The sequence below is a fragment of the Pleurodeles waltl genome, unplaced genomic scaffold, assembly GCF_031143425.1.
Source record: "Pleurodeles waltl isolate 20211129_DDA unplaced genomic scaffold, aPleWal1.hap1.20221129 scaffold_72, whole genome shotgun sequence".
Taxonomy (NCBI): domain Eukaryota; kingdom Metazoa; phylum Chordata; class Amphibia; order Caudata; family Salamandridae; genus Pleurodeles; species Pleurodeles waltl.
Window position 1 is genome coordinate 2,732,955 of NW_027150393.1, and position 14,616 is coordinate 2,747,570.

Here is a 14,616-nt window from a genome sequence, read left to right on the forward strand (position 1 = left end):
GACTACATCCCAAAGCAAGAAACTGCACATGGTGCTCTCTTTTGCAGTACGACTAGAGTCATTTGCATGGTCTTCATCGAACATGACATAAAAAGCCTCTATCCTTTAGACATTTTGGCCCAGATTTACAAGAAAATGACTAAGCGCGACGCTGTGCCAAATTTGCAAGCCCCACGAGCCGTCATTTTCAAAATGCAGGAAAGCGCCGTATTTAGTAGAATACAGCGCACCACCCTGTGCTTCCCCCTGCGCCAGCTCTAAATTAGCTGCTGAGCGCCAACGCAGCCGTTCTTGCACCATGGTACAAGGATGACTGCGTTGAGGGGGAAATTGTTTTTGTGCAGGAAGGGAAACCTTCCTGCCCCAAAAAAAAATCTTCAATGGTGATTTGCTCTTACTTCTATGTGTGCTGCAGAATGCATCACACATAGAAAGAGCAAAAACAAGGAGAAATGAAAACATTTCTCCTCAGTGCGCCACTCTAACGACACCCCTGGGATGGCGTTGGATTTTTGGCGCTGACGCGATTTTACGCCAACTCCTAAATCTGAGCAGCATCAAAATGCTATGGTGTTGCTGTGGCACACTCCCAACAACACCCATTGCACGCCCCTTCCAGGGAACGCGCTGCGTGCTAAGGGGCCGTATTTACAAGGTGGTGTTAAGCCACAAAAAGTGGCTGAACGCCATCTTGTAAATACCGCGCAGTGCATAGTGCCACCGGGGCGTCACTAAAAGTGATGCTCCGGTGGCGATAGGGCCTTGTAAGTCTGGCACTTTATTTGCTCAAGGTGTGTGTTCTTGGTGAGGGCAGGAAAGCTATTTTCGCTCTCGTACCTTCCTTCCTTGGCTGGCTTGAATGCTGTAGGCTCAGGCTTCATTGCAAAGGTCAAACAGTGAGCAACTGACTGCCGTAAGCTGGCGCAACTCCTCTTGGTGAGCTGTGACAGATGCCCCAGGAGCGTAGTACCTCACGATGGTGAGGGATAGACACAGTCTCTTTATCTCAGCTTGCCTGTCAGGTGAGGCAGGAAATGCAAATACTGTGAAAAAGCCCAGCGACTCGAACCAGGGACCTTTCGCTTGTGAGGTGCGCATGATAACCACTACACTACACAAGCAGACACACTTGCCGGCTTGCTTCATGTGGCTATGCATTGTACTGGAACCACCACACTATGGAAACAGACACACCTGCTTGCTTTATGTGGCTATGCATTGGACTGGGATGCAAGGATGAGGGCCAATGTTCATGACGCTCAAAGCTGAGCCTTCCGGAACACAATCTCTTCCCTTGGAAGAAAGGAACTGGATCACTTTCATTCCAAGAGGTGATTTCAGAACTGGACCCCGAAATTACCATGGAGAAGCACTGTGCATTTAATGTTCCTACGAGCACTGCTGCTCCAGCACAGAAAAAGCAGTTGCAAAGAAATCTCGCATACCTTCATGATGCTGAACCGTCTCGACGCCAGTATAAAGCATGTATTGCATTGCAACATGACATCTTACAAGAGTGAAAAGCAGAAATACTCCTGTTTAAAACACAGACTGAACCTATAAAGGTAGGGGTTTGTCTGGGATTTGAACCGAGGTCCTCTCACACCCGAAGCGAGAATCATACCCCTATACCAACTAGACTGCCGCTGCATAGTCATTTGAAACATCTTCTGAAGCGTCTTTCAGAAAAGCAGGGCCATTTGGAGGCTCTCTCTCTCTAAGCGTGCCATAGCAATTGATGTTTTCTGTCAAGGATTTTTTGTTTGTCTCTAGCAAGGCACGAGGTAGTCAAAATGCCCTGTGCCAGTGAGCTGAACTAGGGGACTGATGTGAAAAGCAGACCCTTTCTGGTAGTTGTAACCCGCTGCTAGTCATGGACCCTTGCACCTTAGATTTCCCAACCAGAAGCACTGAAGGGCCTGCTAGCTCTTGAGCCAGAGGAGCATGCCTCTTGGATTCAAGCACACTTGCTCGGTCAGGGCTCGATCAGGCGAGATTTATATTAGTGGCTCATAGGCCTGAAACACTCACCTGGGAGACGCAGGGTGGCTGATTTCCCGGAATGGCCCTTGATGGGGAAATCACCTCCTTTCCCCCGCCTCATTTCAGAATTGTGTGCTAGTCGCAAGACAGTGTTCAGGGGTTCATGGGTACTGCCTACTCCCAGCTGCCTCTCTGTCTTCTTCATGTAAATTGCAAGTCACGAGGAGGCACCATTGCCAATATGCTCCGCCCACCTAACCAAGAAACCTAGTTTGAGCTTGTCTGCCTGTGTTGTTGCAGGGGCAGAGTCTTCTTTGCCCAAAAGGTGGCAGGAGAGCCTCACTTCAAACGATAGAATCAACTGCTTAAGTAGAAACCAGCATGGTAGTTACTGTCATAAAGTGCAGCTCTAACAGAAGGTGTGCCTGAGACGCCCCTTCCAGTAATACACAGAATTTTGATTGAGGGCCCAGCCGATGGGTTGGTGGATTTCTCCTCACATGCCACAGCAGCTTCCAAAGATAGTGGTGTGAGGAGCTGGCTCTGCAAGCAGAGCAAGATTTAAGGGAAGAAAATACACCTGTCAGAAGTGGGATTTGAACCCACGCCTCCATGAAGAGACCAGAAGGCTCAGCTTCACTGAAGATCAAGCTCTCTTGAGTCTGGCGCCTTAGACCACTCGGCCATCCTGACAGCCAAAACAGTGTGCAGGTCGGACTCTTCAGTCTGCACTTGTTGATTTTGCCGCTTGCAATGTTCCTATCAAAGTCACAGCTTTAAAGGCCCCACAATATAACATGGCCAAGAAAAAAAAAAAAAAACAGAACAAGAAACAATGCACATGCACGACCACCGAGGGATGCAGATAACTTTTTAGCGTCCTGCAATAGTAAAGCACGTTTTACACAGGTCACAAGTTTTTAAAGGTCATTTCTGTCTAAGTGTGCATTGAGAGAGACTGAGGTTTTAGGGAGCAAACACAAAAGCTGCTGCTGCCAAGTGTTTCTGCCCGGTCTCAAACCGGGGACTTTTCGCGTGTGAGGCGAACGTGATAACCACTACACTACAGAAACAAGCTTGCTGATTTGACTGAAGGAGCACAGTTCCCCTCATATGTTTGCACGATTTCCTCTATACTTTATCAGCAGTTGCTCGGAATGCGAGGGGTAAGTGTGAAAATTGCAGCGGTGTCGGCCAGCATGCATACACTCAGACGTCCTGAAAAATCCCATAGCTGCGGGCAGAGACAGACAAATATCTGATGCCTAAATGCCAGGAAGGAGAGCCTGTGAAATCATCACACAGGGCGCACTGAGAGCAAGCAGGAAGGAAGCCAAGGCATTGTAATCCATTTTTCGCCTGAGGCAAAAAATATGTTTTGCGCAACAATGCTTCGAGTAAAATGAGAAATGTTGAGGGGTTGTGTATTTTGAGCAGGATTTGATTGTTTTCCGCTAAAATGGGCTCGTCCGGGATTTGAACCCGGGACCTCTCGCACCCTAAGCGAGAATCATACCCCTAGACCAACGAGCCTGGGCACAGAAATGCAACGGCTCCGACCCTGCTCGGAGGATTGGTGACAGAGAGTGGGAGACTACATCCCAAAGCAAGAAACTGCACATGGTGCTCTCTTTTGCAGTACGACTAGAGTCATTTGCATGGTCTTCATCGAACATGACATAAAAAGCCTCTATCCTTTAGACATTTTGGCCCAGATTTACAAGAAAATGACTAAGCGCGACGCTGTGCCAAATTTGCAAGCCCCACGTGCCGTCATTTTCAAAATGCAGGAAAGCGCCGTATTTAGTAGAATACAGCGCACCCCTGTGCTTCCCCCTGCGCCAGCTCTAAATTACCTGCTGAGCGCCAACGCAGCCGTTCTTGCACCATGGTACAAGGATGACTGCGTTGAGGGGGAAATTGTTTTTGTGCAGGAAGGGACACCTTCCTGCCCAAAAAAAAAATCTTCAATGGTGATTTGCTCTTACTTCTATGTGTGCTGCAGAATGCATCACACATAGCAAGAGCAAAAACAAGGAGAAATGAAAACATTTCTCCTCAGTGCGCCACTCTAACGACACCCCTGGGATGGCGTTGGATTTTGGCGCTGACGCAGATTTACGCCAACTCCTAAATCTGGAGCAGCATCAAAATGCTATGGTGTTGCTGTGGCACACTCCCAACAACACCCATTGCACGCCCCTTCCAGGGAACGCGCTGCGTGCTAAGGGGCCGTATTTACAAGGTGGTGTTAAGCCACAAAAAGTGGCTGAACGCCATCTTGTAAATACCGCGCAGTGCATAGTGCCACCGGGGCGTCACTAAAAGTGATGCTCCGGTGGCGATAGGGCCTTGTAAGTCTGGCACTTTATTTGCTCAAGGTGTGTGTTCTTGGTGAGGGCAGGAAAGCTATTTTCGCTCTCGTACCTTCCTTCCTTGGCTGGCTTGAATGCTGTAGGCTCAGGCTTCATTGCAAAGGTCAAACAGTGAGCAACTGACTGCCGTAAGCTGGCGCAACTCCTCTTGGTGAGCTGTGACAGATGCCCCAGGAGCGTAGTACCTCACGATGGTGAGGGATAGACACAGTCTCTTTTATCTCAGCTTGCCTGTCAGGTGAGGCAGGAAATGCAAATACTGTGAAAAAGCCCAGCGACTCGAACCAGGGACCTTTCGCATGTGAGGTGCGCATGATAACCACTACACTACACAAGCAGACACACTTGCCGGCTTGCTTCATGTGGCTATGCATTGTACTGGAACCACCACACTATGGAAACAGACACACCTGCTTGCTTTATGTGGCTATGCATTGGACTGGGATGCAAGGATGAGGGCCAATGTTCATGACGCTCAAAGCTGAGCCTTCCGGAACACAATCTCTTCCCTTGGAAGAAAGGAACTGGGATCACTTTCATTCCAAGAGGTGATTTCAGAACTGGACCCGAAATTACCATGGAGAAGCACTGTGCATTTAATGTTCCTACGAGCACTGCTGCTCCAGCACAGAAAAGCAGTTGCAAAGAAATCTCGCATACCTTCATGATGCTGAACCGTCTCGACGCCAGTATAAAGCATGTATTGCATTGCAACATGACATCTTACAAGAGTGAAAAGCAGAAATACTCCTGTTTAAAACACAGACTGAACCTATAAAGGTAGGGGTTTGTCTGGGATTTGAACCGAGGTCCTCTCACACCCGAAGCGAGAATCATACCCCTATACCAACTAGACTGCCGCTGCATAGTCATTTGAAACATCTTCTGAAGCGTCTTTCAGAAAAGCAGGGCCATTTGGAGGCTCTCTCTCTCTAAGCGTGCCATAGCAATTGATGTTTTCTGTCAAGGATTTTTTGTTTGTCTCTAGCAAGGCAAGAGGTAGTCAAAATGCCCTGTGCCAGTGAGCTGAACTAGGGGACTGATGTGAAAAGCAGACCCTTTCTGGTAGTTGTAACCCGCTGCTAGTCATGGACCCTTGCACCTTAGATTTCCCAACCAGAAGCACTGAAGGGCCTGCTAGCTCTTGAGCCAGAGGAGCATGCCTCTTGGATTCAAGCACACTTGCTCGGTCAGCGCTCAATCAGGCTCGATCAGGCGAGATTTATATTAGTGGCTCATAGGCCTGAAACACTCACCTGGGAGACGCAGGGTGGCTGATTTCCCGGAATGGCCCTTGATGGGGAAATCACCTCCTTTCCCCCGCCTCATTTCAGAATTGTGTGCTAGTCGCAAGACAGTGTTCAGGGGTTCATGGGTACTGCCTACTCCCAGCTGCCTCTCTGTCTTCTTCATGTAAATTGCAAGTCACGAGGAGGCACCATTGCCAATATGCTCCGCCCACCTAACCAAGAAACCTAGTTTGAGCTTGTCTGCCTGTGTTGTTGCAGGGGCAGAGTCTTCTTTGCCCAAAAGGTGGCAGGAGAGCCTCACTTCAAACGATAGAATCAACTGCTTAAGTAGAAACCAGCATGGTAGTTACTGTCATAAAGTGCAGCTCTAACAGAAGGTGTGCCTGAGACGCCCCTTCCAGTAATACACAGAATTTTGATTGAGGGCCCAGCCGATGGGTTGGTGGATTTCTCCTCACATGCCACAGCAGCTTCCAAAGATAGTGGTCTGAGGAGCTGGCTCTGCAAGCAGAGCAAGATTTAAGGGAAGAAAATACACCTGTCAGAAGTGGGATTTGAACCCACGCCTCCATGAAGAGACCAGAAGGCTCAGCTTCACTGAAGATCAAGCTCTCTTGAGTCTGGCGCCTTAGACCACTCGGCCATCCTGACAGCCAAAACAGTGTGCAGGTCGGACTCTTCAGTCTGCACTTGTTGATTTTGCCGCTTGCAATGTTCCTATCAAAGTCACAGCTTTAAAGGCCCCACAATATAACATGGCCAAGAAAAAAAAAAAAAAACAGAACAAGAAACAATGCACATGCACGACCACCGAGGGATGCAGATAACTTTTTAGCGTCCTGCAATAGTAAAGCACGTTTTACACAGGTCACAAGTTTTTAAAGGTCATTTCTGTCTAAGTGTGCATTGAGAGAGACTGAGGTTTTAGGGAGCAAACACAAAAGCTGCTGCTGCCAAGTGTTTCTGCCCGGTCTCAAACCGGGGACTTTTCGCGTGTGAGGCAAACGTGATAACCACTACACTACAGAAACAAGCTTGCTGGTTTGACTGAAGGAGCACAGTTCCCCTCATATGTTTGCACGATTTCCTCTATACTTTATCAGCAGTTGCTCGGAATGCGAGGGGTAAGTGTGAAAATTGCAGCGGTGTCGGCCAGCATGCATACACTCAGACGTCCTGAAAAATCCCATAGCTGCGGGCAGAGACAGACAAATATCTGATGCCTAAATGCCAGGAAGGAGAGCCTGTGAAATCATCACACAGGGCGCACTGAGAGCAAGCAGGAAGGAAGCCAAGGCATTGTAATCCATTTTTCGCCTGAGGCAAAAAATATGTTTTGCGCAACAATGCTTCGAGTAAAATGAGAAATGTTGAGGGGTTGTGTATTTTGAGCAGGATTTGATTGTTTTCCGCTAAAATGGGCTCGTCCGGGATTTGAACCCGGGACCTCTCGCACCCTAAGCGAGAATCATACCCCTAGACCAACGAGCCTGGGCACAGAAATGCAACGGCTCCGACCCTGCTCGGAGGATTGGTGACAGAGAGTGGGAGACTACATCCCAAAGCAAGAAACTGCACATGGTGCTCTCTTTTGCAGTACGACTAGAGTCATTTGCATGGTCTTCATCGAACATGACATAAAAAGCCTCTATCCTTTAGACATTTTGGCCCAGATTTACAAGAAAATGACTAAGCGCGACGCTGTGCCAAATTTGCAAGCCCCACGTGCCGTCATTTTCAAAATGCAGGAAAGCGCCGTATTTAGTAGAATACAGCGCACCCCTGTGCTTCCCCCTGCGCCAGCTCTAAATTAGCTGCTGAGCGCCAACGCAGCCGTTCTTGCACCATGGTACAAGGATGACTGCGTTGAGGGGGAAATTGTTTTTGTGCAGGAAGGGAAACCTTCCTGCCCCCAAAAAAAATCTTCAATGGTGATTTGCTCTTACTTCTATGTGTGCTGCAGAATGCATCACACATAGAAAGAGCAAAAACAAGGAGAAATGAAAACATTTCTCCTCAGTGCGCCTCTCTAACGACACCCCTGGGATGGCGTTGGATTTTGGCGCTGACGCAGATTTACGCCAACTCCTAAATCTGGAGCAGCATCAAAATGCTATGGTGTTGCTGTGGCACACTCCCAACAACACCCATTGCACGCCCCTTCCAGGGAACGCGCTGCGTGCTAAGCGGCCGTATTTACAAGGTGGTGTTAAGCCACAAAAAGTGGCTGAACGCCATCTTGTAAATACCGCGCAGTGCATAGTGCCACCGGAGGCGTCACTAAAAGTGATGCTCCGGTGGCGATAGGGCCTTGTAAGTCTGGCACTTTATTTGCTCAAGGTGTGTGTTCTTGGTGAGGGCAGGAAAGCTATTTTCGCTCTCGTACCTTCCTTCCTTGGCTGGCTTGAATGCTGTAGGCTCAGGCTTCATTGCAAAGGTCAAACAGTGAGCAACTGACTGCCGTAAGCTGGCGCAACTCCTCTTGGTGAGCTGTGACAGATGCCCCAGGAGCGTAGTACCTCACGATGGTGAGGGATAGACACAGTCTCTTTTATCTCAGCTTGCCTGTCAGGTGAGGCAGGAAATGCAAATACTGTGAAAAAGCCCAGCGACTCGAACCAGGGACCTTTCGCATGTGAGGTGCGCATGATAACCACTACACTACACAAGCAGACACACTTTCCGGCTTGCTTCATGTGGCTATGCATTGTACTGGAACCACCACACTATGGAAACAGACACACCTGCTTGCTTTATGTGGCTATGCATTGGACTGGGATGCAAGGATGAGGGCCAATGTTCATGACGCTCAAAGCTGAGCCTTCCGGAACACAATCTCTTCCCTTGGAAGAAAGGAACTGGGATCACTTTCATTCCAAGAGGTGATTTCAGAACTGGACCCGAAATTACCATGGAGAAGCACTGTGCATTTAATGTTCCTACGAGCACTGCTGCTCCAGCACAGAAAAGCAGTTGCAAAGAAATCTCGCATACCTTCATGATGCTGAACCGTCTCGACGCCAGTATAAAGCATGTATTGCATTGCAACATGACATCTTACAAGAGTGAAAAGCAGAAATACTCCTGTTTAAAACACAGACTGAACCTCTAAAGGTAGGGGTTTGTCTGGGATTTGAACCGAGGTCCTCTCACACCCGAAGCGAGAATCATACCCCTATACCAACTAGACTGCCGCTGCATAGTCATTTGAAACATCTTCTGAAGCGTCTTTCAGAAAAGCAGGGCCATTTGGAGGCTCTCTCTCTCTAAGCGTGCCATAGCAATTGATGTTTTCTGTCAAGGATTTTTTGTTTGTCTCTAGCAAGGCAAGAGGTAGTCAAAATGCCCTGTGCCAGTGAGCTGAACTAGGGGACTGATGTGAAAAGCAGACCCTTTCTGGTAGTTGTAACCCGCTGCTAGTCATGGACCCTTGCACCTTAGATTTCCCAACCAGAAGCACTGAAGGGCCTGCTAGCTCTTGAGCCAGAGGAGCATGCCTCTTGGATTCAAGCACACTTGCTCGGTCAGGGCTCGATCAGGCGAGATTTATATTAGTGGCTCATAGGCCTGAAACACTCACCTGGGAGACGCAGGGTGGCTGATTTCCCGGAATGGCCCTTGATGGGGAAATCACCTCCTTTCCCCCGCCTCATTTCAGAATTGTGTGCTAGTCGCAAGACAGTGTTCAGGGGTTCATGGGTACTGCCTACTCCCAGCTGCCTCTCTGTCTTCTTCATGTAAATTGCAAGTCACGAGGAGGCACCATTGCCAATATGCTCCGGCCACCTAACCAAGAAACCTAGTTTGAGCTTGTCTGCCTGTGTTGTTGCAGGGGCAGAGTCTTCTTTGCCCAAAAGGTGGCAGGAGAGCCTCACTTCAAACGATAGAATCAACTGCTTAAGTAGAAACCAGCATGGTAGTTACTGTCATAAAGTGCAGCTCTAACAGAAGGTGTGCCTGAGACGCCCCTTCCAGTAATACACAGAATTTTGATTGAGGGCCCAGCCGATGGGTTGGTGGATTTCTCCTCACATGCCACAGCAGCTTCCAAAGATAGTGGTCTGAGGAGCTGGCTCTGCAAGCAGAGCAAGATTTAAGGGAAGAAAATACACCTGTCAGAAGTGGGATTTGAACCCACGCCTCCATGAAGAGACCAGAAGGCTCAGCTTCACTGAAGATCAAGCTCTCTTGAGTCTGGCGCCTTAGACCACTCGGCCATCCTGACAGCCAAAACAGTGTGCAGGTCGGACTCTTCAGTCTGCACTTGTTGATTTTGCCGCTTGCAATGTTCCTATCAAAGTCACAGCTTTAAAGGCCCCACAATATAACATGGCCAAGAAAAAAAAAAAAAAACAGAACAAGAAACAATGCACATGCACGACCACCGAGGGATGCAGATAACTTTTTAGCGTCCTGCAATAGTAAAGCACGTTTTACACAGGTCACAAGTTTTTAAAGGTCATTTCTGTCTAAGTGTGCATTGAGAGAGACTGAGGTTTTAGGGAGCAAACACAAAAGCTGCTGCTGCCAAGTGGTTCTGCCCGGTCTCAAACCGGGGACTTTTCGCGTGTGAGGCGAACGTGATAACCACTACACTACAGAAACAAGCTTGCTGATTTGACTGAAGGAGCACAGTTCCCCTCATATGTTTGCACGATTTCCTCTATACTTTATCAGCAGTTGCTCGGAATGCGAGGGGTAAGTGTGAAAATTGCAGCGGTGTCGGCCAGCATGCATACACTCAGACGTCCTGAAAAATCCCATAGCTGCGGGCAGAGACAGACAAATATCTGATGCCTAAATGCCAGGAAGGAGAGCCTGTGAAATCATCACACAGGGCGCACTGAGAGCAAGCAGGAAGGAAGCCAAGGCATTGTAATCCATTTTTCGCCTGAGGCAAAAAATATGTTTTGCGCAACAATGCTTCGAGTAAAATGAGAAATGTTGAGGGGTTGTGTATTTTGAGCAGGATTTGATTGTTTTCCGCTAAAATGGGCTCGTCCGGGATTTGAACCCGGGACCTCTCGCACCCTAAGCGAGAATCATACCCCTAGACCAACGAGCCTGGGCACAGAAATGCAACGGCTCCGACCCTGCTCGGAGGATTGGTGACAGAGAGTGGGAGACTACATCCCAAAGCAAGAAACTGCACATGGTGCTCTCTTTTGCAGTACGACTAGAGTCATTTGCATGGTCTTCATCGAACATGACATAAAAAGCCTCTATCCTTTAGACATTTTGGCCCAGATTTACAAGAAAATGACTAAGCGCGACGCTGTGCCAAATTTGCAAGCCCCACGTGCCGTCATTTTCAAAATGCAGGAAAGCGCCGTATTTAGTAGAATACAGCGCACCCCTGTGCTTCCCCCTGCGCCAGCTCTAAATTAGCTGCTGAGCGCCAACGCAGCCGTTCTTGCACCATGGTACAAGGATGACTGCGTTGAGGGGGAAATTGTTTTTGTGCAGGAAGGGAAACCTTCCTGCCCCAAAAAAAAATCTTCAATGGTGATTTGCTCTTACTTCTATGTGTGCTGCAGAATGCATCACACATAGAAAGAGCAAAAACAAGGAGAAATGAAAACATTTCTCCTCAGTGCGCCACTCTAACGACACCCCTGGGATGGCGTTGGATTTTGGCGCTGACGCAGATTTACGCCAACTCCTAAATCTGGAGCAGCATCAAAATGCTATGGTGTTGCTGTGGCACACTCCCAACAACACCCATTGCACGCCCCTTCCAGGGAACGCGCTGCGTGCTAAGGGGCCGTATTTACAAGGTGGTGTTAAGCCACAAAAAGTGGCTGAACGCCATCTTGTAAATACCGCGCAGTGCATAGTGCCACCGGAGGCGTCACTAAAAGTGATGCTCCGGTGGCGATAGGGCCTTGTAAGTCTGGCACTTTATTTGCTCAAGGTGTGTATTCTTGGTGAGGGCAGGAAAGCTATTTTCGCTCTCGTACCTTCCTTCCTTGGCTGGCTTGAATGCTGTAGGCTCAGGCTTCATTGCAAAGGTCAAACAGTGAGCAACTGACTGCCGTAAGCTGGCGCAACTCCTCTTGGTGAGCTGTGACAGATGCCCCAGGAGCGTAGTACCTCACGATGGTGAGGGATAGACACAGTCTCTTTTATCTCAGCTTGCCTGTCAGGTGAGGCAGGAAATGCAAATACTGTGAAAAAGCCCAGCGACTCGAACCAGGGACCTTTCGCATGTGAGGTGCGCATGATAACCACTACACTACACAAGCAGACACACTTGCCGTCTTGCTTCATGTGGCTATGCATTGTACTGGAACCACCACACTATGGAAACAGACACACCTGCTTGCTTTATGTGGCTATGCATTGGACTGGGATGCAAGGATGAGGGCCAATGTTCATGACGCTCAAAGCTGAGCCTTCCGGAACACAATCTCTTCCCTTGGAAGAAAGGAACTGGGATCACTTTCATTCCAAGAGGTGATTTCAGAACTGGACCCGAAATTACCATGGAGAAGCACTGTGCATTTAATGTTCCTACGAGCACTGCTGCTCCAGCACAGAAAAGCAGTTGCAAAGAAATCTCGCATACCTTCATGATGCTGAACCGTCTCGACGCCAGTATAAAGCATGTATTGCATTGCAACATGACATCTTACAAGAGTGAAAAGCAGAAATACTCCTGTTTAAAACACAGACTGAACCTCTAAAGGTAGGGGTTTGTCTGGGATTTGAACCGAGGTCCTCTCACACCCGAAGCGAGAATCATACCCCTATACCAACTAGACTGCCGCTGCATAGTCATTTGAAACATCTTCTGAAGCGTCTTTCAGAAAAGCAGGGCCATTTGGAGGCTCTCTCTCTCTAAGCGTGCCATAGCAATTGATGTTTTCTGTCAAGGATTTTTTGTTTGTCTCTAGCAAGGCAAGAGGTAGTCAAAATGCCCTGTGCCAGTGAGCTGAACTAGGGGACTGATGTGAAAAGCAGACCCTTTCTGGTAGTTGTAACCCGCTGCTAGTCATGGACCCTTGCACCTTAGATTTCCCAACCAGAAGCACTGAAGGGCCTGCTAGCTCTTGAGCCAGAGGAGCATGCCTCTTGGATTCAAGCACACTTGCTCGGTCAGCGCTCGATCAGGCGAGATTTATATTAGTGGCTCATAGGCCTGAAACACTCACCTGGGAGACGCAGGGTGGCTGATTTCCCGGAATGGCCCTTGATGGGGAAATCACCTCCTTTCCCCCGCCTCATTTCAGAATTGTGTGCTAGTCGCAAGACAGTGTTCAGGGGTTCATGGGTACTGCCTACTCCCAGCTGCCTCTCTGTCTTCTTCATGTAAATTGCAAGTCACGAGGAGGCACCATTGCCAATATGCTCCGCCCACCTAACCAAGAAACCTAGTTTGAGCTTGTCTGCCTGTGTTGTTGCAGGGGCAGAGTCTTCTTTGCCCAAAAGGTGGCAGGAGAGCCTCACTTCAAACGATAGAATCAACTGCTTAAGTAGAAACCAGCATGGTAGTTACTGTCATAAAGTGCAGCTCTAACAGAAGGTGTGCCTGAGACGCCCCTTCCAGTAATACACAGAATTTTGATTGAGGGCCCAGCCGATGGGTTGGTGGATTTCTCCTCACATGCCACAGGAGCTTCCAAAGATAGTGGTCTGAGGAGCTGGCTCTGCAAGCAGAGCAAGATTTAAGGGAAGAAAATACACCTGTCAGAAGTGGGATTTGAACCCACGCCTCCATGAAGAGACCAGAAGGCTCAGCTTCACTGAAGATCAAGCTCTCTTGAGTCTGGCGCCTTAGACCACTCGGCCATCCTGACAGCCAAAACAGTGTGCAGGTCGGACTCTTCAGTCTGCACTTGTTGATTTTGCCGCTTGCAATGTTCCTATCAAAGTCACAGCTTTAAAGGCCCCACAATATAACATGGCCAAGAAAAAAAAAAAAAAACAGAACAAGAAACAATGCACATGCACGACCACCGAGGGATGCAGATAACTTTTTAGCGTCCTGCAATAGTAAAGCACGTTTTACACAGGTCACAAGTTTTTAAAGGTCATTTCTGTCTAAGTGTGCATTGAGAGAGACTGAGGTTTTAGGGAGCAAACACAAAAGATGCTGCTGCCAAGTGTTTCTGCCCGGTCTCAAACCGGGGACTTTTCGCGTGTGAGGCGAACGTGATAACCACTACACTACAGAAACAAGCTTGCTGATTTGACTGAAGGAGCACAGTTCCCCTCATATGTTTGCACGATTTCCTCTATACTTTATCAGCAGTTGCTCGGAATGCGAGGGGTAAGTGTGAAAATTGCAGCGGTGTCGGCCAGCATGCATACACTCAGACGTCCTGAAAAATCCCATAGCTGCGGGCAGAGACAGACAAATATCTGATGCCTAAATGCCAGGAAGGAGAGCCTGTGAAATCATCACACAGGGCGCACTGAGAGCAAGCAGGAAGGAAGCCAAGGCATTGTAATCCATTTTTCGCCTGAGGCAAAAAATATGTTTTGCGCAACAATGCTTCGAGTAAAATGAGAAATGTTGAGGGGTTGTGTATTTTGAGCAGGATTTGATTGTTTTCCGCTAAAATGGGCTCGTCCGGGATTTGAACCCGGGACCTCTCGCACCCTAAGCGAGAATCATACCACTAGACCAACGAGCCTGGGCACAGAAATGCAACGGCTCCGACCCTGCTCGGAGGATTGGTGACAGAGAGTGGGAGACTACATCCCAAAGCAAGAAACTGCACATGGTGCTCTCTTTTGCAGTACGACTAGAGTCATTTGCATGGTCTTCATCGAACATGACATAAAAAGCCTCTATCCTTTAGACATTTTGGCCCAGATTTACAAGAAAATGACTAAGCGCGACGCTGTGCCAAATTTGCAAGCCCCACGAGCCGTCATTTTCAAAATGCAGGAAAGCGCCGTATTTAGTAGAATACAGCGCACCCCTGTGCTTCCCCCTGCGCCAGCTCTAAATTAGCTGCTGAGCGCCAACGCAGCCGTTCTTGCACCATGGTACAAGGATG

At 48.6% G+C, this 14,616-nt stretch overlaps 4 non-coding genes across 4 annotated transcripts; all 4 read right to left on the reverse strand.

Annotated features, from left to right (window-relative positions):
* Positions 1-3,444: 3,444 nt before the first annotated feature.
* On the reverse strand, positions 3,445-3,516 carry TRNAP-AGG (transfer RNA proline (anticodon AGG)). Its single transcript has one exon. It is a non-coding gene; the product is annotated as a tRNA-Pro (tRNA).
* Positions 3,517-7,027: 3,511 nt separating this feature from the next.
* TRNAP-AGG (transfer RNA proline (anticodon AGG)) lies at positions 7,028-7,099 on the reverse strand. The gene has a single exon. It is a non-coding gene; the product is annotated as a tRNA-Pro (tRNA).
* A 3,502-nt stretch (positions 7,100-10,601) lies between these two features.
* On the reverse strand, positions 10,602-10,673 carry TRNAP-AGG (transfer RNA proline (anticodon AGG)). Its single transcript has one exon. It is a non-coding gene; the product is annotated as a tRNA-Pro (tRNA).
* A 3,502-nt stretch (positions 10,674-14,175) lies between these two features.
* TRNAP-AGG (transfer RNA proline (anticodon AGG)) lies at positions 14,176-14,247 on the reverse strand. The gene has a single exon. It is a non-coding gene; the product is annotated as a tRNA-Pro (tRNA).
* Between the last annotated feature and the right edge of the window lie 369 nt (positions 14,248-14,616).